We start from the raw sequence: 21886 nt of genomic DNA, 5'->3' as shown, positions 1-21886 counted from the left end.
TAAGTCCAGATGGTTTTCTTCAAGCATCTCAGAAGAGAACGAAATAGAGAAAGTGTAGTCGCCCTGTGGGCCTTAGAGAACTCAAAGATCAAAATCAGAGAAGACTTAAGACTAGAAAAGTGTTTTGAGCAAAGCAGTGGACTAGGCACAGAGCTAAGTGCTTTATAGCCAAGGCAGAACAAGGTTAATATTCACAACAACCTTATGATTCCCATTTACATAGAGGGAAATGAAGACACATGAATGTTAACTTTCCAGGGAACAATGAGCTAGTAAGTAATGGAGCCAGAGCTCAAACCTATGTGGTCCATCTCCAGGGCCTGTGATTATATCCCCTTCATTTTATAGCATTATTGTTCCAGCTTCAAGATGAGAGCAGAATGCTGTAAGGCCTCAAATAAAGCCCTATATTATGTGTTGCCATGACATCTGGTAAAACAGAGACATCAGGTTCCCCTCCCTACTCTGCTCCCATGGATAAGGCTTTCTAGCCAAACAACTCTATTTACCACGGGAACCAGGCACAGTGACGGCTTATCCCAAAGTAACAGCTTTCAGTGCCCCGCCAGCCCACCGAATTGTTTAAATAAGCCCATCACTTTCTCCCATAGGAGCCAGGGGCACCTCACCCTCTTGAAACTACAAAGCCTGCCTCCTCCACCCCTTGGTTGTTGACTCTGTTCCAGAGCACAAACACCGTGTGGCCCTACGTGGCAGTGTCCTCATCCCCAGGGCTGTGAGTTTATGTGACTAATCAACTGCTGTCAGTACCTTCTGTCCAGTCTCAGGTGTCATGTGTTCAGCCATCCCCCTAATCCGAGGGCAGAAATGCCTTCCTCAACAAGGTGAATAGGAGGAGATTAAGGTAAGCCCAACCAGAAGTGAGAGGCAATACCAAATGGGCAGTGGCCAGTGAGATGCCATAACAGAATGTGGGACAAGGACAAAGTAGAGAACCCACAGAGAAGACCAAAATGACGACCACGCATGGTTCAGAAGTGTGTGTGCGTGCACGTAGAATCCAGAGTACTAGCTCCATCAACTTTGTGAAGCTGGGATAAAGGAAAACATTCAAATGAAGCAGGAATGAGTAATTGACAATCATAACTGTGATTATAAGGCATAATTACAATTAGCTGCACGAGTGTTAATCATGAAAATAATTACATGTCAGCTTTCCTCCTAAAGAAGAGAGAATGTAATTAAGTGGCCCAAAGGGGGCAGAGAAAACACATCCCTGGGTGGTATAGGTCCGGGTTAAAGGGCCAGCATTGTAAGGGGCGAAATTTTCTCAGTGCTTTTAATCAATCAACCAATTTTTTCCACAAAGATATAGGGAGGTAGGTAAGAACAAACTGGCCTGAGATTTTTCTTTCCAACAAAGCAAACCCAAACTTAAGGTATGAGGCAGAACAATGGAGTAATTAAATGCCTGACAGATCTGAGTTCAACTTCCTAGATTTATTTTGCTAGTTACCAGCTCTGTGACATTAGACAAGTTATTTAACCTTTCTCTAAGCCTCAGTTTCCTCAATAGCAAGATAATTGTACATACCTCTCTGCATTGCTGAGAAAATAATTTTGGTAAAACACATCAGTGCCTTACATATAGTAAGCTCTCAATAAATGTCTGTTGTTATTACGTAACGGGGGGGAATAAAAGGGAAAGATCAGAGCAAGACAAATCCCGGTGTGTCTTGCTGAATTTTTCACCTTTGGTTTCTATATGAATTCAAAGAGAACCAAGTTCCTATCACTTCTTGTACTGTACCTCAGGAGTTTCTTGTCTTTTCCAGAAAAGACCCTTTCTTTTGATTTCCCTGAGGTTCATGATTATAAGCTGTAAGGTGAGGTGTGGGCTGTAAGTGAAAGCAGGTGAGGCTGGAGGTTTCTGCCTCCTCAGATGCCGTCTGCCAAGCTGCTCCCCACCCGATGTATCCTCCCATCCATTCATTCATTTTTTTTTCAATAAAGACAATACATGTGTTGCATGCCAACTAAAGTACCACAATGTGTAAGATACACATATATATGTTTATCATGTGTTGATATGACAATCTTCTTGTTTATGTTTCAGCGGAGCCTTCGAGCTAAGAGACACCACATTCCTAAGTGAATAATACCTTGTAGAGATCTCAAAGAAAGTGGGATAGGGTTCCTGCATCATGACCTCAACTTTTCACTGCTTTTCATACCCATTCACTCTACCATGCAGTGCCTTCCTACTCTAGCTCAGGACTTCTGGACTGGCCATGTAACTTGCTTTGATGAATGGGACTTTAGCAAAAATGCCACAGGCGTGATGCATGCAGAGGCTTAAAGAGCAATTGTATAACTGGATGTTTTAGTTCATTTTTGTTGCTTATAACAAAATACTCAGAACTGGGTATTTTATAAAGAGAACAAAATGTATTGCTTACAGTTTCTGAGACTGGGAAGTCCAAAGTCCATCTGGTGACCCAGGGATTTCACATTGCAAGATGGTGGAAGCAAAGAGAGCAGAGAGAGAGAGAGAAAGACAGACTCTCTTCTTCTTTTAGAGACCTCAGATCCACCTCCCTGACCACCATCTTTAATCCATTCTCTACTGCATGGTCCTATAATCCAATCACCTCTTCAAGGCTCCACCTTTCAATTACCATAATAGGATCTCCCACCCTCTTAACAGTCACAGTGGGAACCAAGTTTCTAATACATAAAACTTAGGGGACACAACTCAAGCATCAGTGAATTTGGGGGGAATATAATTCAAATCACTACCCTGGACTTGCTCATACTCTTGATCCTCTGTCATTGCCAGGTAAACACACCCAAGCAAGCCTTCTGGAGGGTGAAATACACATACAGCAATCACTCCAGCCAAGCCCATCTTAGATTAGGAAGCAGCTGATTGATCCCCAGACATGTGAGCAAGCTCAGATCAGCAGAACCCTAATAGATCACCCCAAGTACATGAGCAATAAATACAAGTAGACATATTGTCATATACGATGGAGGTTTTGTGGTTATATATTAACAGAATTATTGTAGCAATAAATAGCTGATAAATTGCACAATAACCAGTTAGATAACTTCTAAGCCCACTTTCCACACTGAGGGAATAAAAGTGGAGGAAGAGGAGAGGTTTATGAGCATGACTTCTCTGGAGAGCGTTGTACTGTGTGCCCACCCCCAAACCAGGGAAGAAGGATACTCAGAGAACTGCAGTTTGGTGAATATGGACAATGCACTCCCCCAACAGAATAACACCCCCCTTAACACACATACAACAGCAACAACCAACACAACCAGCAGCTATAACAAAGGCTAAATGCAGCAAAGCTAAACATCGTTCTTTGCTGAATCCTGTCAGGCCCGTCAGAATGCTGAGCAGTGATGTTGGGTTAACCTGGCAATGGCTGTGAAGACATGCCCAGCACGGTGGAGGGCTCAGGACAGCGGCTTCTTTTGAATTCTACCCTGCCCTGCTCCTTGAGCAGTAGCCTTGCCTCGAGGTCAGCCGTCGGGCCACCGGTCATTCATCAGCCAGGCAGTCCCCCTCGCCCCTACCTCAAGCTCCCAGTGTGCCAGCACCATGAATCACAGAAGCATCCTCTTCTGGGAGCGAGGGTAACAAGGTCCTATAATTTATCTCACATGAAATGAGCTGGATTATTTGAATAGGTCGGAGGAAAGCAGTCCATTAATTTTCAGAGATAGCCTTTGGCACTTGAGGGTTTTATTCTGTGCCCACATAACTGACACCCCGCCTCTGTCTCCTTTCCCGGACACTAATGGCATGTCAAGGGCTCAGCTTGCCCTGATGGCTTGATGCTACAGCAAGGCTTCAGACCACTCTTCATGCAGGGAGAATGAAAGGGTCACTCAGCCTTTGTGTCTTGTGGTTAACCCACAATTCTTCCCGTACCGCTAGTCCCAGACAACTCCCACCCTCTTTTAAAAGATCATTTCACTTAAGACCGAAAGTACAATCCATTAAGGGAAAAAATGATAAATTGAGCCTCATTAAAATGAAAAAAACTTTTACTCTAAAAAACTGTGAAGAGGATGACAAAACAAGCTGCTGAGTGGGAAAAAGTATTTGCCAATGACATGTTAAACGAAGGCCTCATACCTAAAGTATATAAAGAACTCTCAAAACTCAAAATTAAAAAAATTAACTATAAAATGGGTAAAATGTATAAATAGACATTTCACTGAAGAGGATGTACAGATGGCAAATGAGCACATGAAAACACATTTAACATCATTAGTTATTAGAGAAACGCAAATTAAAACCACAATGATTTATCACTACATACCTGTCAGAATTGCTAAGTAAGAAATGGTGAAAACACCAAATGCTGGTGAAGATGCAGAGAAACTGGATCACTCACACACTGCTGGTGGGAATGTCAAATGGTACAGCTACTCTGGAAAGCAGCTGGCAGCTTCTGATAAAACTAGGCATGTACTTTCCATAGGATATAATATTGCACTCCTGGACGTTTATCCCAGAAAAATGAAAACTCATGCCCCCTCCCACCCACACACACAAACCTGTACATAACTATACATAGCAACTTTATTTGTAATAGCCATTAACTGGAAACAAACAAAATGTACTTCCACAGATGAATGTTTAAACAAACAGGGACAGACCCACACCATGGAATACCACACAGCAATGGAAAGAAACGTCAGATGCAGCCGCTTAGATGCATCTCCATGGCATTATGCTAAGTGAATAAAAATATCAGTCTCAAAAGGTTAAATACCGCATGATTACATTTGCATAACATTCCTAAAATGACACTGTTATAGAGATAGAAAACAAATGACTGGTTGCCAGGGGTTAGGGATGGAGGGTGGGGGGACGTGGGCTTTTCTGTAACGGGGTAGCACAGGGAGTGTATGGTGATGGACGATTCCACATCTTGACTGGGGTAGTGATTACACAAACCTACACATGATAAAATTGCATAGAACTATACCTTCACACGTGCAAACAAATGACTGCAAGTCAAAGTAGTGACATTTGCATAAGCTCTGTGGATTGTACCAACGTCAATTTCCTGGTTTAGCTATCATACCACAGCTTTGCAAGATGTTAAGGGAAAATGGGTCTTCCCTGTACATTTTCTTTTTTCTTTTCTTTTCTTCCTTTTCTATTTTGAAACTTTCTGTGAATCTATAATATTTAAGCAAAAAAAATTCTTTAAAAAAATCCTCAATTCTTATTTTAAAAAGATAACTTCATTTATAATCAGATTTGTTCATTATTATCGAACTATAATTTGGATTCGGTTATAGAGCTTCCTTCCCTAGAACCTAAGGTCACTCTTTCTATGTCTTGGAGCCCCCTGGTCTCTCAGGGTAAATCATATGAAGAAGGAGGTAAGTGCTATCAGTATTGGTGTTTGTGCCTCTTCCTTCCGTAGTGTCTGAGGGATGAGTAGTCTCATCCTGTAAGAAGCCGTGACAGTTTCTCTGTCCCAGGTCACAGAAAATGGAATTGCGGTAGACGTAAATGTAAATTCTGCTTTCTTTCAAAAAGAAGAAAAAAGTGCTTTGACAATGCACACACTGATCGTCCACAATGACAGGCCCAGAATCAGAAAAGAAGCAAGAAGTACATATGTAAAGAGCGATTTCAGGGCTGGCTGGTAGCTCAGCTGGTTAGAGCACAGCCTTGCAACACCAAGGTCAAGGGTTCAGATCCCCAGACTGGCCAGCTGCCAAAATAAAAAAAGAGTGATTTCAATGAGGTTAGCTCTAGAGTCTGTCTATGCACATTCAAGCCCCAGTTCTAGCACATTCCAGCTTTGTGCTGTAGGCATGTCACCTCGGGTCTCCACGCCTTCATCTCATAGTCTTCAAATGGGAACAAGCACATCCCCTACCCCATATGTTTGTCATAGGGATTGATGACATGCATATACCAGTAAGGACCAGCCAATGCCTGGAGCATAGAACATGCTCTGTAAATGCTGGTTCCACAGCAGGTGCTTAACCTACCGCAGCAAAAAAATAAAAACACCAGGTGGAAAATGTCGGCTGCTCCTAATGATGGATTCCCTGTTGCAGTGGACACTGTCCAGATTCTCTCACCCTGATCCCTTTGACCTCAAGTCTCCCATGTTTCAGACCCTTCTCTTCCTTTCTCTTGTCAAAAACATAATCTTCATTGGACCCGTTTCCTCCTGATATGAAGAGGTGATAACTGGAGAGAGACAAACTTGACGGGGTATGTGCAGTACAGTGTGATGCAGGGAGAGAAAGCAGAAAGAGGGAAACTGAGGAGGTGGTTTCAGTTCTGACTCTTACAGATCTGGCCATGGGATCTGGGGCAGATCGTTCTACCTCCCAAGATACTTTCCTCATCTGTGAACGTGGCCCGTTTCTGTGACGAGCCGGAGAATAAACATTTCAGACATTGAGGGCTCTGCGGTCTCTGTCACAACTTTTCAATTGTACATTCAGAGCAGGAAAGCAGCCATAGACAATACAGTGGTATGCCAGAGTTCTAATAAAACTTTATTTACAAAAACTGGCAGCAAGACGAGCTTGGCCTGACAGTTGTACTTTGTTGACCCCTGGACTAGAGCAATGGTTCTCAATTATTTCTCCACCAGGAATCTCTTTTGTTACGCATCCATAAGGGGATACTTTGAAAAATTTTGTCCATCAAACCTACTGAATTAGGTATGAACTGAACTAGTTTTCCAATTTAATTGTAAATATACTACATAATACATACAGCAGTATTATACATATTATTATATATAATCCACCAGTCGGAGCTTTCTAATTGTATGAAATAGCCACTGTTAACACACTAGGTTAATAGATTTCTAACCAGAATAATAGAACCTGACATTAAATTAACCTATTTGACCTTAACATGGATAAATATAGGCATGGTCTCTATTTGCCTTTTCAAAATACAGAAAACCAGTCATCAATCTCCTAATAAAAACTTCAAAGCACCCTAGCGGTCTAGGGGTCACACATCTGACCTTTCATTTTACCTTCTTTTTTTTTCACTGCCTGGTTTTATTTTATCTTTATTAATTTTTTTATTATAAGTTTATTTATTGATATTATATATTTTTTACATTCTAAGATGTTGCAGAGCAGTAGGGGGGAGAAGAGAAGGGAGATGAAAATAGGGTGCGAGAAGGAGGAAGAAGGGGGCGCATGGTTGAGACCTGCATGGCTAAGAGCAGGGACACCCCTTGGTCCTGCAGGGGCAAACAGGGCACTTCCTGCAGTGGTCCAGTGCTCACCGCTGGGCTGGCTGCGGGTGTTGGGGACCTGGCAGAGGCCCCCGGCCCTGCCCCCTCCCTGGCCTGGGGGCTCAGGGGACTTCAGGTCCTTCTAGGTTTTATAGATGTTCTTCGGTGATGTGAGACCTTTACTAGTTAATATCAAATTTTGTCTCTGGTCTGTGGGTATTTTGCTTTTCCTTTCAGTTTTGTGTTGGAATATTCACTGTTCCCACCACTTAAACTCTGCTCTGGAACTAATTTGTTGTCCTTTGCTTACATCTAAAATAGGGGAACTTCCTGTGAGGACCAACCCTTGAGACTTGTGGTTGAGCTAAATTGCTTCTTTGCTGCTGATTCTCTGGGGAAGGCTTTTTGTGAAGCTCAGGTTTTAACTGTTGACCCTGTAGGTACTTCCAGGTCTTGCAAGACCTAAAACACCTGGGTTATGTAGAAACTCTGGTGTGGGCCTGAGTCTTTTCAGCAAACTGCTCCCCCTGCAGTTCTATATTCCAGGCCAGTCTCCTCTGAGTGGTCCTGTGCTGATTGGAGGCAGATCAACTGTCCTTGCTGTGCCCCAGTGTTCCCCCATGGGCCCATCTCCCCCACCTCCCGCACTATGAACACTTCCCATCGGATGGGCCCAGGCCATGCACTGGTCCCTTGCGATGATTCAGTGGCCTCTGAATGGCTCCTTTTTTCTGTTGTCTGTGGCCTCTCGCTCTTAAGTGGGTCTACAGGAACCTGTTAGTGGTCTTTCTGGCCTGGGGGTCACCAAGGCCCTCTTCTCCCTTGCCACCTCTAAGCAACTTCACACATAGGGAACAGCTACAGCTTTTGCCAGCTCCTGCTCTGTGAAGCCTTGAAGTGGATTCAAAATGGAATTTGATCCTTTCTATCTCTCATCGTGGCTTCTCCTGCCTTCATGAACTCTGTAGTTCTCTCTTCCTCATCCCCTGAGCTCTAGCACACAGTTTGGCTGTCATTGCCTTTTTATAGTTGTAAATTGGTTGATTTGTCTCATTTCACCTTCTTTACTTTCAAAACATTGGTTTGTGACTGGCTGTTTGACTTTGGACAGGTCTCATCTAATTTCTGGGCCTCAGTTTCCAAATAATGAACAGGAGGTGGTTGGACCATCTCTACAGCCCTACTGGCCCCGTCATTTGTTTTATTCTAAGACCCTGATACTTCACACGTGTCTGCAGGTTTAGAGACAGCTCTCCCAGGTAACAAAGCACCATAAATATCATCAAAACACTGGTCTGCTTCCTAAGGACTCTTCAGTATGGTACCTGAGACCTCTTAGGTACCAACCCTCAGGCTTCAGCTTCTTGCAGGGCACAGAGATCTTTCAGTTCAACCAGGTTTATAGGAATTCTTCCAATTATACCACAAAGACCTATCCTGCTCCCTGAGGTTTCAGACTCAAAGCATTTTCTGATCATGCCCCTGAGTGAGTCCAAATCCAAGGACAGTGATTTCTTATGAGACTGCAGACCATCTCTAGCCCAAGGAGGTTCACAGAAACACATTCACTCCCTCACATCAATCAACAATGCAGACCTAGTCGTCCTGCTCTGGCATCTCTTTCCCTGCCATCCTGATTGAGAAGACCCCAACACACCACTGTGTCCCTTGATTAGGGAAGGATGAGTAGAAATCTGAGTGCAAAAGGAAGGCCTGGCAGTGCTGAGGTGTTGGTCTGGCAGGGGATAAAGCCCGGGTGTGCTGGCAGACAGCTGTCTGGCAGGCAAGCAGGCAGCATCTCTGTGGACAGGATGCATGCTGCAGTAGAAAAAATGCATGCCCCATGCTGCACTCTTAGCATGATGTGAGTTTAGGAAAAACTAGGGTTGTGAGTCAAACCCCACTACTCTACATGGAGCCCCAAATCTTCTCTCCTGCTGACCTGTAAGACACTGCAAGTTTCCTTTCTCATTTGTTTAGTGGCCTTGCTCCTCCTGATTTTATGCTTGCCTCTGGAAACCACTAACAGGGCCAGGAAACTCTCCTGCAAAGGGCCAGAGAGTCAATATTTTAGGTTTTGTAGGATATGTGATGTCTGTCACAAGTACTCAGTTCTACCGATGTAGCATGAAAGCAGCCATAGACAATATGAAATAAATGGGTGTGGCCATATACCGATAAAACTTTATTTATAAAAACAGATGGCAGGCTGGATTTGGCCCACAGACTGCAGTTTGTGACACCTGTTCTATGATAATACTCAATGCTATTTTTTTCCCAGAAAAAGCCTATGACATAAATACCTAGGCATAAAGATGTTAAATACTTGCCCATGTCCCACAGGTAGTGACTGCCGGTGCTAGGACTCACACCAAGGCTGTCCTCCACCTATACCTACAACCATCTCCCTGCACAGTGCCTCAGGGCTGACATTTAGTCTGTCACAGGGGCTCTCCTACATCTTCCAGGCAGAGGCAGCCACAACCATTCTGCTGCCCTGTGCAGAACTGTACCTGCACTACCTCAGCCAGAAGAGGAGCAGCTATTCATTTATTCATTTATTTATTTATTTATAATTTTTAATTCATCAATATACAATGTAGTTGATTTTTGTGTCCCTTTACCAATTCTTCTCCCCACCTCGGTTTCCACATCATGAAGAGGAGATGGTTGGACAACCTCTACGGCCCTACTGGCCTTGTCACTTGTTTTTATTCAACATCATATCTGTTCACGTGTATAACAAGTTCAAGGAATTGTTGTGATTGTTGTGTCTTCTCCGCCCCCCCCCCATTTATTTTTAGCTCCCACAAATAAGTGAGACCATGTGGTATTTCTCTTTCTTTGCCTGCCTTATTTTGCTTAATATAATTTTTTCTAAGACATCTACAGCACTGTGAATCATAGTATTTCATTCTTTTTTATAGCAGAGTAATATTCCATTGTGTAGATATACCACATTTTATTTATCCACTCATCCCATGATGGACATTTGGGCTGTTTTCAACTCTTGGCTATTGTAAATACTGCTACAATAAACATTGGAGTACAGGTTTCCTTTCGACATGATGATTTCCTTTCCTCTGGGTATATTCCCAGCAGTGGGATAGCTGGGTCATATGGTAGATCTATCTGTAATTGTTTGAGGAACCTCCATACCATTTTCCATAGAAGCTGCACCATTTTGCAGTCCCACCAAGAGTGTATGAGAATTCCTTTTTCTCCACAACCTCACCAGCATTTATCTTTCTCAGGTTTTTGGATATTAGCCATCCTAACTGGAGTGAGATGGTATCTCAAAGTGGTTTTGGTTTGTATTTCCCAAATGCTGAGTGATGCTGAGCATTTTTTCATGTGTCTGTTGGCCATTTGTATATCTTCCTTTAAAAAATGCCTATTCAGCTCCTTTGCCCATTTTTTAATTGGGTTATTTGGTTTTTATGCTGTAAAGTTGAGTTTCTTATATATTCTGGACATTAATCCTTGGTCAGATGCATATTTTGAAAATACTTTCTCCCACTCTGTTGGTTGTCTTTTCACTCTGTTAATTGTTTCTTTTGCTGTGAAGAAGCTTTTTAGTTTGATTTAATCCCATTTGTTTATTTTTCCTTTGCTTGTTTCTGCTTTGGGGGTCATATTCATGAAGTCTGTACCCACTCCTACGTCCTAGAGTGTTTCCCTTATGTTTTCTTTAAGGAGTTTTATTGTTTCAGGGTGTATATTTAATTCTTTAATCCATTTTGAGTTGATTTTAGTATATGGTGAGAGGTATGGGTCTAGTTTCATTCTCCTGCATATGGATATCCAGTTATCCCAGCACCATTTGCTGAAGAGGCAGTCTCTTCCCCAGTGTGTAGACTTGGTGCCTTTGTCAAAGATCAGATGGCTGTAGGTGTGTGGGTTGATTTCTGGGTTCTCTATTCTATTCCATGGATCCATGTGTCTGTTTTTATGCCAGGCAAGGATGGCCACTCTCACCACTCCTATTCAACATAGTGTTGGCAATACCAGCCAGAGCAATCAGAGAAGAGAAGGAAATAAAGGGCATCCAGATTAGAAAAGATGAAGACAAACTGTCCCTGTTTGCAGATGATATAATCCTATATACTGAAGAGCCTAAAGCCTCTAGAAAAAAACTCTTAAAGTTGATAAATGATCTCAGCAAAGTTACAGGATACAAAATCAACACACAAAAATCAGTAGCATTTCTATACTCCAACAGTGAACAGGCAGAAAAAGAAATCAAGAAAGCTAGCCCATTTACAATAGCCACCAAAAAATAAAATACTTAGGAATTGAGTTAACCAAGGATGTAAAAAAATGTCTATGATGAGAACTACAAATCACTGTTGAGAGAAATTAAGGAGGACACAAGAAGATGGAATGATATCCAACGCTCTTGGACTGGAAGAATTAACATTGTGAAAATGTCCATATTACCCAAAGTGATCTACAGATTTGATGCAATCCCCATCAAAATTCCAATGACAATTTTCTCTGAAATGGAAAAAACTATCCTAACATTTATACAGAAATAACAAAAGACCATGAATAGCCAAAGCAATTCTGAGCAAAAAAAATATCATGCTGGAGACATAACACTACCTGACATTAAACTATACTACAAAGCTATTATAATGAAAACAGCATGGAACTGCTATTTAATGTGCTCTAGGTATCTCTAGGGGAGGTTCTCTTTGGCAATAGGAATAAACTGATGGTTTCACCGCTGTTGTAGGGAGCTTCCTGACTAATATTCTTTCCTTCAGTGACCCAGGTTAGAAAACACCCAGAAACTAAGAAACTAGATACTAGCATGGCTTGTAAATATTGTACCTACTCATCTCAGACTAAAGTAATCTCTTTCCTATCTCCACAGTCTATTCAGTTCATTTGACAGTAATCATTTTCTCCATTCGTGACATGACCACGTACTTAAAAATCTTTTAAACCAATTTACCTTGAGAGAATCAGAAACTTGTTCATTCTTTCCTTTTTAAATTTTTAATTGACATGTAATAATGTTGTGCATATTTATGAGGCAGAGGGATATTTCAATACAAGAATACAATGTGTGATGATCAAATCAGGGGAATTAGCATATTTATCACCACAAACATCATTTCTTTGTGTTGAGAACATTTGGACTCCTCTCTTCTAGCCATTTGAATTATTGTTAACTGTAGACACCTAGCACTACTGTAGAAAACTAGAACATATTCTTCCTCTCTAGCTAAAAGTTTGTATTCATCAAGAAACATGTTAATTCTTAAATGTACCATTTTGTAGAACACGCTACTCTGTGGCCTACTACATCCAGTGCCATGGCTTCCTCAGTATCAACAACCATCAACACCAACACCCCAATGAACCACTGTTTGGAAGCTCCCTACTGAGCTATCACTTTATAATGCCTGGCTTGGGGCTGGCTCACAGAGCTTCCTGTTAACTTCTGGGGCCATGTCTGTGACTCTTTTGAGTCCACTGTCTGTGTCCTGACATCACTCTGATGCATCTCCCCAGGCTCCAGCTTTTTCTTCCCCTGGGCTCCATTCATAACATCAACACTGTGATTTCTTAATTAGCCCTGGGAAATGTACATTTCAATTCAAACCCCAAAAAGGAACTGGGACCATGGAATAAAGTAACCTAGATGTCCATCTGGAGGTATCGTCTGAACCCTGATTTCCGACTTGACCACAGTCAGGCAGCCAAGAGAGACTTTTGCTGCCAGCATCTGCCTACAGGCCCTGCCAAGCTGCTGTTTGAAAGGTGGTTTTTCCATTCCCAGTTTGCTGCTTTCCTCTTAAGAAGCACCCAAAGGGGCTGCCTGACCAAGTCTAAACGATTAGACCTTTGGGACAGGTGTGCTAGTGGTGGTGTCTCCAACAATTTCATTAGGAATTTCCGAGGCACTCTCAAGATTTCAAAACAATATCTCCTAGGGGTTCTAATTGTCAACACAAGGGCTAAATGTATCTGTACAACTCAAGGTCATCCCAAGGCCACAGGATAACCCAGGTAGCCTCTGCAGCTACTCACTTTTTTCAAGGAAGAATCACTTTAAACTCTGATTCTGCCCTCTACTCCAAACATAGTCCCCTCTTAGGAAAACGCCATAGAAGTCTTCACTGACAATGGCTCAGGAAATGCCTTCTGCCCCACATTCCTGAAGCTGCAAAATAATGCAAAAATCTCAGAAAAACACCAATGAGATCTTTAAAAGTGCAAGCTTTATCCTATGCATACTATCCAGTTTCTCAGGAACAGTCTGTTGCAGGAAAGACAGCTGGATTCTTGGACTCAGATAATTGATAGATAGGTTGATAGATGATACACAGACACACAGATACAGATTAGATACAAAAATAAGTATAGATAAATATAATCTTTATGAATTACCTGAAGGCAATGTACAAATGTTTTCAGCTCAGTCAGCAAGATGGAAAATATGACATTAACATCTAGTTCCCAAGGGTACTGAGAAAAAGCTAAACAGCCCCTTCTCTGTATTTTAATGTACAATTACAACAAATTCAATACAACTGCATCAATTAAGCTTCTTCTATGTACCTGGCACCATGCTAAGAGATGAATGAGCACAGTCCCTGCCTTAAAGAGTTCCCAATCTAGCTGAGAAGAAAGACATACCAACAAATAACCATAATATAAAGCAGACTATAATAAGTGCTATAATAAAGATACAAAGGTGCAGGAAAATAATAGGGTTTTTCGCTTTGTTTTTGCAAGGACCACGAATTTTAAAATTTTACCAAGGCATCCAGCGAGGGCAAGGGATAATGGGCAATCTTTAGAGCTTAGCAGCAACAAATGAAATGAAAACAGATTTTCTCATTCCGCAAAACAAAACACACTGAATTATGGCCACAGATATCTTCTCAGTACTCCTAGAAGTGATCTAAGCATTTCTTCTGCATTTATGACCTGAAAAACTATATAGTAATAAGCCAAAGTCTGGAGAAGACACTAAAATAAAGTATCCCCATCTTTTCTCTCATCATTCTTTTATCTCTGCCTCTGCCTCCCAGTTCATTGAAGGCTCCATTTCTCAATTTCTGCAACAGAAAAGCTTTTTCCAATGGGCCGACCTGAAATGACTCAGGAAGATAGCCTTCTGAAAACACTTAAAAGAATTTACTTCCCACATCTACTTATTTCGCAAGCAAGTATTAAGCACTTGTTGTGTGCCTTACACTGCACCTGACTCTAAGATCAAGAGATTAACAAGGTACTGTCCCGTCCTTGGTGAGCTCAGAGTCTAGTGATGTGGGGAAGGAGGAGGATCAAGTGGGTAACCAAATGAGGACATGTGAGTGTGACAAATGCTCCTAATGGCTTTATGTCCAAGGCATTATAGCAGCATCCAAATAGGAGGACACTTGAAAAAGTTCCTGAAAAAATAGAATGAAAATATAATAGGAATCTTTCCATGAACTCTTTGAAGTACCCTGGTACTATTTCTTATGCACAAGGCTGAAAAAAACAAACATAAAATCATCAGATATTTTAGAAAGAGTCAAATAGTCTAGTACAGGAGGTTTTATTTCCAAACTGGTATCTTACTCCTAGTCTCTTCTCTTTCTACTTCATCTTCCATTCTGCCGTTAGGTTAATACTCCTAAAATTTGATTCTAAATGTGTCAATGCCCTGCTTGAAGACTTGTAGTGCCTCCCCCTTGACCATCTTAGTGTGGAACCCACGCACTTCAAAACCTAACCTCAACCTGCTGCTCTAGTCTCGCTCATGTATTCAGTATCTTTTAGGTGTCAGGTGTTGTTCTAGGCACTAGAGATACTGGGGAAAACAAAACAGTCAAGATTCCTAATTTCTTAGTAGAATGGTAGAAGGGAGATATATTAAGCAAGCAAACAAAAATTTCAAATGGCGATAAGTGCTAAGAAGAAAATAAAACAGATTGATAGAGTAGGACGGAGGGGCTACCTTGGCATTAGGAGGGCATCTGAGTAAGTGACATTTAAACTGAGACCTGAGCCACATGATGCTCTAGGGCATAAGCATGGCAAACCAGCCAAGAGAAAGGCCCAATGGAATCATAAAGTAGACCAGGGAGGGCAGAGCATTGGAGAGAAGGGGGAAAGTGGAGATGAGGCTGGAGGGTGGGCAGGGCCCGGACCATGTAGGCCTTGTAAGCAAGGTGAGGAATTTGCATGTTCACTGCATGTCTGATGAGAAACTATTGGTGAGTTTTAAGCAAGGAACGAGCTAATGTGATATTCAATGGGTGACTTTGGCTACTCTGAGAAGAAGAGATTGAACAGGCTAGAGATGAAGCAGGGAGTCCAGTTGGAGCAGAGCAGGGAGCAGAGTTCAAGCGAGAAATGATGGTCTGGACTGGGCTAGGAGCGAGAGAGATCAAGATGAACTGAGTCATGACATGTGGAGCATGTAGAACTGACTGAATACACTCTTGGATCATATGTGGGAGGCAGAGGAAAAAGAGGGATGAAAGACATCAGAGAGGATGTCCAGGTGCTTGGCTTGAGCCAGTAGGTGAACAGTGGTGCCATTTACATAGTTCCCATAGTGTATTAGTCCCTTTGGGCTACTATAACAAAATACCACAGACCAGGTAATTTGTAAATAACAGAAATTTATTTATTGCAGTTCTGGAGGCTGGGAAGTCCAAAGTCCAGGGAGCACATCTGGTGAGGGCCTTGTCCTTGGTGTTAGTTAGAGTGATGCACATAGCAAGGATGGCTTGACAAGAAAGAAACTAACCTTCTCACTCCTTCTTTAAAGCCATCAGAACCATACCCAAGACCACCATTAAACCATCAATGGATTAATCCATTCACTAGGGCATGCTCCTCACAATCTAATCACCTCTTCAAAGCCCCACTTTTCAATAACTGAAATAGGATTTCCCACCCTCTCAACACTGTCATAGTGGGGGTTAAGTTTCTAATACCTGGAACTTTGGGGGACACAATTCAACATAGCACACAGTATCCTTTTCTTTGCCGATCAGACACTCTAAACCCTTCAGTCACTTCTAGCTCTCAAACACTCTACAGCAAACTAGATAATGTGTCACCTCTCAAGCATAACCTACTATTTTCTATTTTTCATTGTCCATTTTTTTCATTTCTCCATTTTTGGAACTCTAGACATAATTCAAGACTCAAAACCAGTGTTATATTTTCTGAACCTGCCTGCTAAAATTATATCTTCTTCTGTTAACAATCGATGCTTTTATATACCTCAATGACCACATGTACCCTATTCCACTTTGTATCAATGTTATTGTGTCTGTGTCTGTGATCTGATTGTGTCCCCCAAAATTCATATGGCAATTCTTAATTGCCAAAATGATAGTATTGAGGTTGGGCCTTCAGGAAGTGATTAAGTCATGAGGCTGAAGCCCTCACGGATGAGATCAGGGACCTTATAAAAGGACTTGGAGTGGGTTCACTCTTGTCTGTCCCTTCCACCACATGAAGAAGCAGCAACAAGGCGCCATCTTGGAAGTAGAGGGACCAAGCCCTCTCCAGACACTGAACATGATGATGCCTTGATCTTAGACTTCTCAGCCTCCAGAACTGCGAGAAATAAACTTCTATTGTTTATAAATTACCCATTCTGTGGTGTTTTGTTACAGCAGCCCAAATGGACCAAGGTACCATGTATGCTACTCCCACACAAAAACCATAAACCCTATCCATGACCAGGTTATTGTCACTTTCGTATCCACCGCAAATCTTTGCATCCACAAGTATTTGTTAAAGAGGGTAGAAATGGTGCAAATAATATTGACATCTAGTCCTTGTTTAGGTCCTCAGTCCTAGACTGCCTTATGATAATTCTTATGGAGATTTTGGAGATTATTCCATTTTTCAGATGATTTTCTATTTTGAATGATTTGTCCAAGGGACACAAGAGAGCCAGGATTAAAATTCATGTCCTAAGAGGCTGAATAATACTATAGAGAGTCACGTAGATTACATATATTTCCTCTTTCTTTAAGACCCTACAACAAGCCCACACAGTACCTTATTTCATCAAGTCTAAAATGCCAATTCTAAAACTCAATATTACTTTATGAAACACTAAAAAACGAAAAGTGAGCACAATTAAACTTTGACACATGCTAAAACATCATCCTTTATAAGGGCATCCTAATTTCAGGGATGTCAAATGTGAAGTGGGGGGAAGGTGCTTTAAAATCACCATTTTATAAGGGAGAAAACTAGAGCTTAGAGAGAGTGAGCAATGGCCCAAGATCAAACACCAGGTGGATGGCAGAGTCAGGAGGCAAAGTCAGGTCTCAGCTCCAGGAAAAGTGCTTGCTCCACATTGGCAGTGCTTTCTCTCTCTGCGTCTTGAATTTTTCAGAAGATGCACAACTGTAACAGATCAGCAGAAAGAAATAAAGTTCAGATGTGGGGCCCCAACTGAAGCTATTCTACATGAATGCACTTGTCTGCAGCCCACAACTTGCTGGCCCTTGCTGAAATTAGGGAAGAGCGTCTGGCCGAGCTCCTTCTCTGCGGGCGGCACTGTCCACAGTCGTCAGGGATAATGGTAATTTATGTTTCCTCCCACACCTGCTCTCTTCCCTGCTTTAGTCAACAGCTAACTCAGCTTCTCTCCAGGGGAAAGTGAGGGAGGGGCTGAAACAAGGAAAGGAAGCCGCTGCTGTTTATCGCAACTCAGCTAGATTGCGTTTGCCCTTCTTTTGCATAGAGCAATAAAGTGTTATAGAAAATGCAGCATAGATTTTTAATTTTCTCCTTGTCACTGGGTGCTGTAATCATGTAATTAGCCAAGTGGTAGAGAGAGTCATTTATAGCAAATGAGCAAAACAATCACAGAGGTTAACCACCCCGGGACCAAAATGTTACATTTGCCTCTCAAAAAAGCATGTGTGGACAGACAGCCTTGCCATCTCTTGGCTGTTTGGGACCCAACCCCTAAAGAATGCAGCATTAGAGAACAGGAAGGGCATTGAGTTTGTCCTTCAAGACAATGAATTGCTATCAGCTCAGTGGTTTGAAAGGCCCTGAAATGCATTGGATGGGGACAGGCACCCAGGGCCAGAGGCCAGCAGCTCTGTGCATGCCCCAGCACTCCTCTCCCTAACACGGGTTTCCTGCTTCCTCCATACATGCCTCTGTTTGTGCTCCTCCCACTGCCCCAAATGCCCTTCCAGCCTGCTGGTCTCCTAGTACTGCCCACAAGTTTTCCTGTGGAGCCCTCCCTGCCTTCCACCGCCCAACCACTCCACGTGGGGCTCACAGCCCTCACTTCTACCATTAGTGCAGCAAACAACAAATGCACATGCACACGCACTAACCCCACCAGATGACTGTGGGCAGACACTAACAGAACCCAGCAAGTCCCAGGAATCGTTCTGCTTACCTGCCTCCTCAGACAGAGCGAGGCCTCCCCAGTAAGCAGGGCAATGGCAAAGATGGTGCAGATACCTGCTTTGTAGGATGTGGGGATGAGGACCAAATAAGTGATCTTGAGAGGTGGTTTAACTGGCACCAGAAAGCTCCCCTCCCCGCCATCACTTCAAATATGTTTTGCCACAGAAACCTGAAATTCCAGCTTGTGCATCAGGCATTGCCTTCTCTGAGGGGTACTCTCTTCTCAGATGCAACATCCATGGGAAAGGTAGCACTGACTGATTGTGCCCCAGACCTCAATGTAAATTAGCATATCTTATACATCTTTCTTCCCTAAATTTAAGGTGAAGCCCAGACAGCAGAAAACACCTCTCGCCTGAGTGGAACAGAATTGAGCAGCAGAGAAAGCTGGTAAGAAAAAGGCACTAAATGACATGCTAAATAGTAAGTACTTAGCAGATACCGCGCACCAGGGATTGTGCGTTCTCCTACCACAGCCTTGGAAAACAGGCACCATTAGTAGTAGCATTTTCATTTCATGGATGACAGAGAAAGGTTAAGAAATTTACCCAAAGTCTAAATGGAGTTGCTAGAATTCAACCTCAGGCCTGTTTGCAGCAAAATCTGTGCCCTTTTCCTGCACCAAGGATGCAAAGGAGGTCATTGTTTTCCTTTTTTTTGCCCTCCCTTATGCTTTTGCCTCCTTCTCTCCATCAAAACCTGCTCAAAGGAAATAGTCAAATACATACCTTGGAGATGAGACCACAGACAGCTCAGGGAGAAAAGACAAACCCATTAACTTAAAATCACATGAATTGTGGTGAGTTATTCTCAAGTCTCTTTCACAAGAATTTCAGACACTGGAGAAGAATGGGAGGTTTAAGGTCCTATGTGTGCCATTGAGCATATTGGGGGGCATGAGGGGAGCAGAGGTGGAGGACAGGAAAGGCTTCCACCAAAAATCACCTCTGCCTCAGTGGCCCTGTGAAAACACCTTGATGACAAAGGGAATTTGGGTCCTCAGAACCAGAGGTCAAAGTGTCTAAGAGGCATCCAGTAATCTTTCTCAGCTTTCTTAACCCTGCAGCCCCTTCAAGTAAATATAGAATCTCACAGCCCTTAAGGAGATTAAGTACTCCCACCAGCTGAGAAATGTCAGTGGAGCCTAGACAACAGGTACACTTTAGTCTTCCAAGTAGGAGTGATCGTCCAGCGTCAGACTTTCTATCTCCTGCAATTGTGATCTGTCCTACTGTTCTAAGGCATGGTTTCCTTCTTCCTGAGTCTTTCCACACTTCTGCCCTCCGAGCAAGCAGAGTGTGAGGCTCCGGTGCTCCGCCTGGATTCATGTTTGGGTGGAAGGAGTTGCCCCACAGGACTGGGAGCAGAATGGAAAAGGACCTAAGTTCGTGTCCCGCCGGGGCTTGGAGCTTGCCAGCCCCTAGGTGTGTACAAAGTGCAGGTGAGGCAGGGCTCTGCCCCTGAAGTGGGAGCTCCTCCCACCTGGGGTGTCTTCCCCAAGAGAGATGGGCACTACGATGGCCTGGCCTGAGAAGTGGCCACTGCCTCCCATTCCAGTGCTTCAGAGCAAAGCAAAAAGGCCATGTGACCACGTTCCTTCCACAGGCCAGGCCCTTTACATCGGTTATCTCATTTCACCCACAAAACAATTCTGTAGAAAAGCTACGTTTCCCTTGTTTTATTTTCTGTGTTATTGGTATCATTAGCTGGAAGTATAGTGCTAATTTACCGGTTTATTCAGGTGCAGTCTGCCCCCAGCCTCCCTTCTCCCAACCTGGCTGCACTGGAAGGTAAGTTCCACCAGGCAGAGGCTGAGTTCTCTTCCTCACTGTATCCCAGTGTGAGCCATCACCACACTATTTACCGCAATCTGTGCCTTAACACAGAAAGACATTAAAAAACTTATCGCATTCTCCACTTCAATCCAACTAGGCTTAGTAATAGCAACAACCGGCATCGGCCAGCCCCACCCGGCATTCCTCCACATCTGCGTGCACGCACCCTTTAAAGCCATGCTATTCATATGCTCCGGCTCCATCATCCACAACTTAAACAACGAACAAGACATCCGAAAAACAGGAGGCCTGCACAAAGCTGTACCCCTCACATCCACCTCCCCAACCATCGGAAGCCTCGTACTCACAGGCATACCATTCCTAACAGGCTTCCACTCCAAGGACCTAATCATGGAAACCATAAACACGTCGTGTACCGATGCCTGAGCCTTCACGGCCACGCTCATCGCTACCACCCTCACAGCTGCCTACAGCTCCCGAACCATTTTCCTCACATTGTTAGGGAAACCCCACTTTCCAACCCCAATAAACATCAACGAAAACAACCCTAGCCTAACCAACCCAATCAAACGTCTAACAACCAGCATCATCTTCGCTGGCTTCATCATCTCCAACAGCATCACCCCGATAAACTCCCCCCAAACGACTACACCCCCTTCCCTTAAACTCTCCACGCTCCATCCTAGGTTTCACCCTAGCACTAGAACTGGGCCTAAACTCACTTAGCCCAACCCCACACTGCCCTCGCCCATACACAACTTTTCCACCCTCCTAGGATTCTTCCCAGCCATTGCACACCGCGCAGCACCCTACCTCAACCTAACCATAAGCCAAAGCACAGCCTCCCAGACGCTAGACCTAACCTGACTAGAAAAGACAATCCCCAAAAATATGGCCCACATCCAAATACTAGCTGCAACAATCACCTCCAACCAAAAAGGCCTAATCAAACTTTACTTCCTCTCCCTCCTCATTGCAATCCTAACAACACTACTAATTATTTAACCACCCCGAGTAACCTCAATGACAATAACAACACCCGTAAACAAAGACCACCCAGCCACCACCACCAATCAACACCCATAACTATATAACGCAGCCACACCTGTAGAATCCTCATGAAAGTAACCCATCCCCTCTCCCTCAAAAATCACCCAGTTACCTATACTCTGAAAACTAATAACGACCTCCACCTCGTCATAATACACCATCCACAAAACCACAGACAATTCCATCACCAACCCCAACAGTAGAAGAATGAAGCTAGAAGGATGGTATGTGCCTAATAAATACTTGTGGAATAAATAAATTTTACAGATAGGAAACTGATGTGCAAATAAGTTCAATAAAATGTTCAAAGTTAATCAGCTACCAGGGGTAGTGCTAGGAACTGAATGGACCAGGCCTAACTCTAAAACCACACGTGCTCTTGAGACTGCACCAGTGTGGTCATGGGTTCAG

General features: G+C 43.1%; 1 pseudogene; it reads left to right on the top strand.

Annotated features, from left to right (window-relative positions):
• The first annotated feature begins 3408 nt into the window (after positions 1 to 3408).
• LOC134361744 (NADH-ubiquinone oxidoreductase chain 5-like) lies at positions 3409 to 21430 on the top strand (annotated as a pseudogene).
• Positions 21431 to 21886: the final 456 nt, after the last annotated feature.

This window comes from Cynocephalus volans, chromosome 13 (assembly GCF_027409185.1).
Source record: "Cynocephalus volans isolate mCynVol1 chromosome 13, mCynVol1.pri, whole genome shotgun sequence".
NCBI lineage: Eukaryota > Metazoa > Chordata > Mammalia > Dermoptera > Cynocephalidae > Cynocephalus > Cynocephalus volans.
This window is presented reverse-complemented; position numbering and strand designations above follow the sequence as displayed.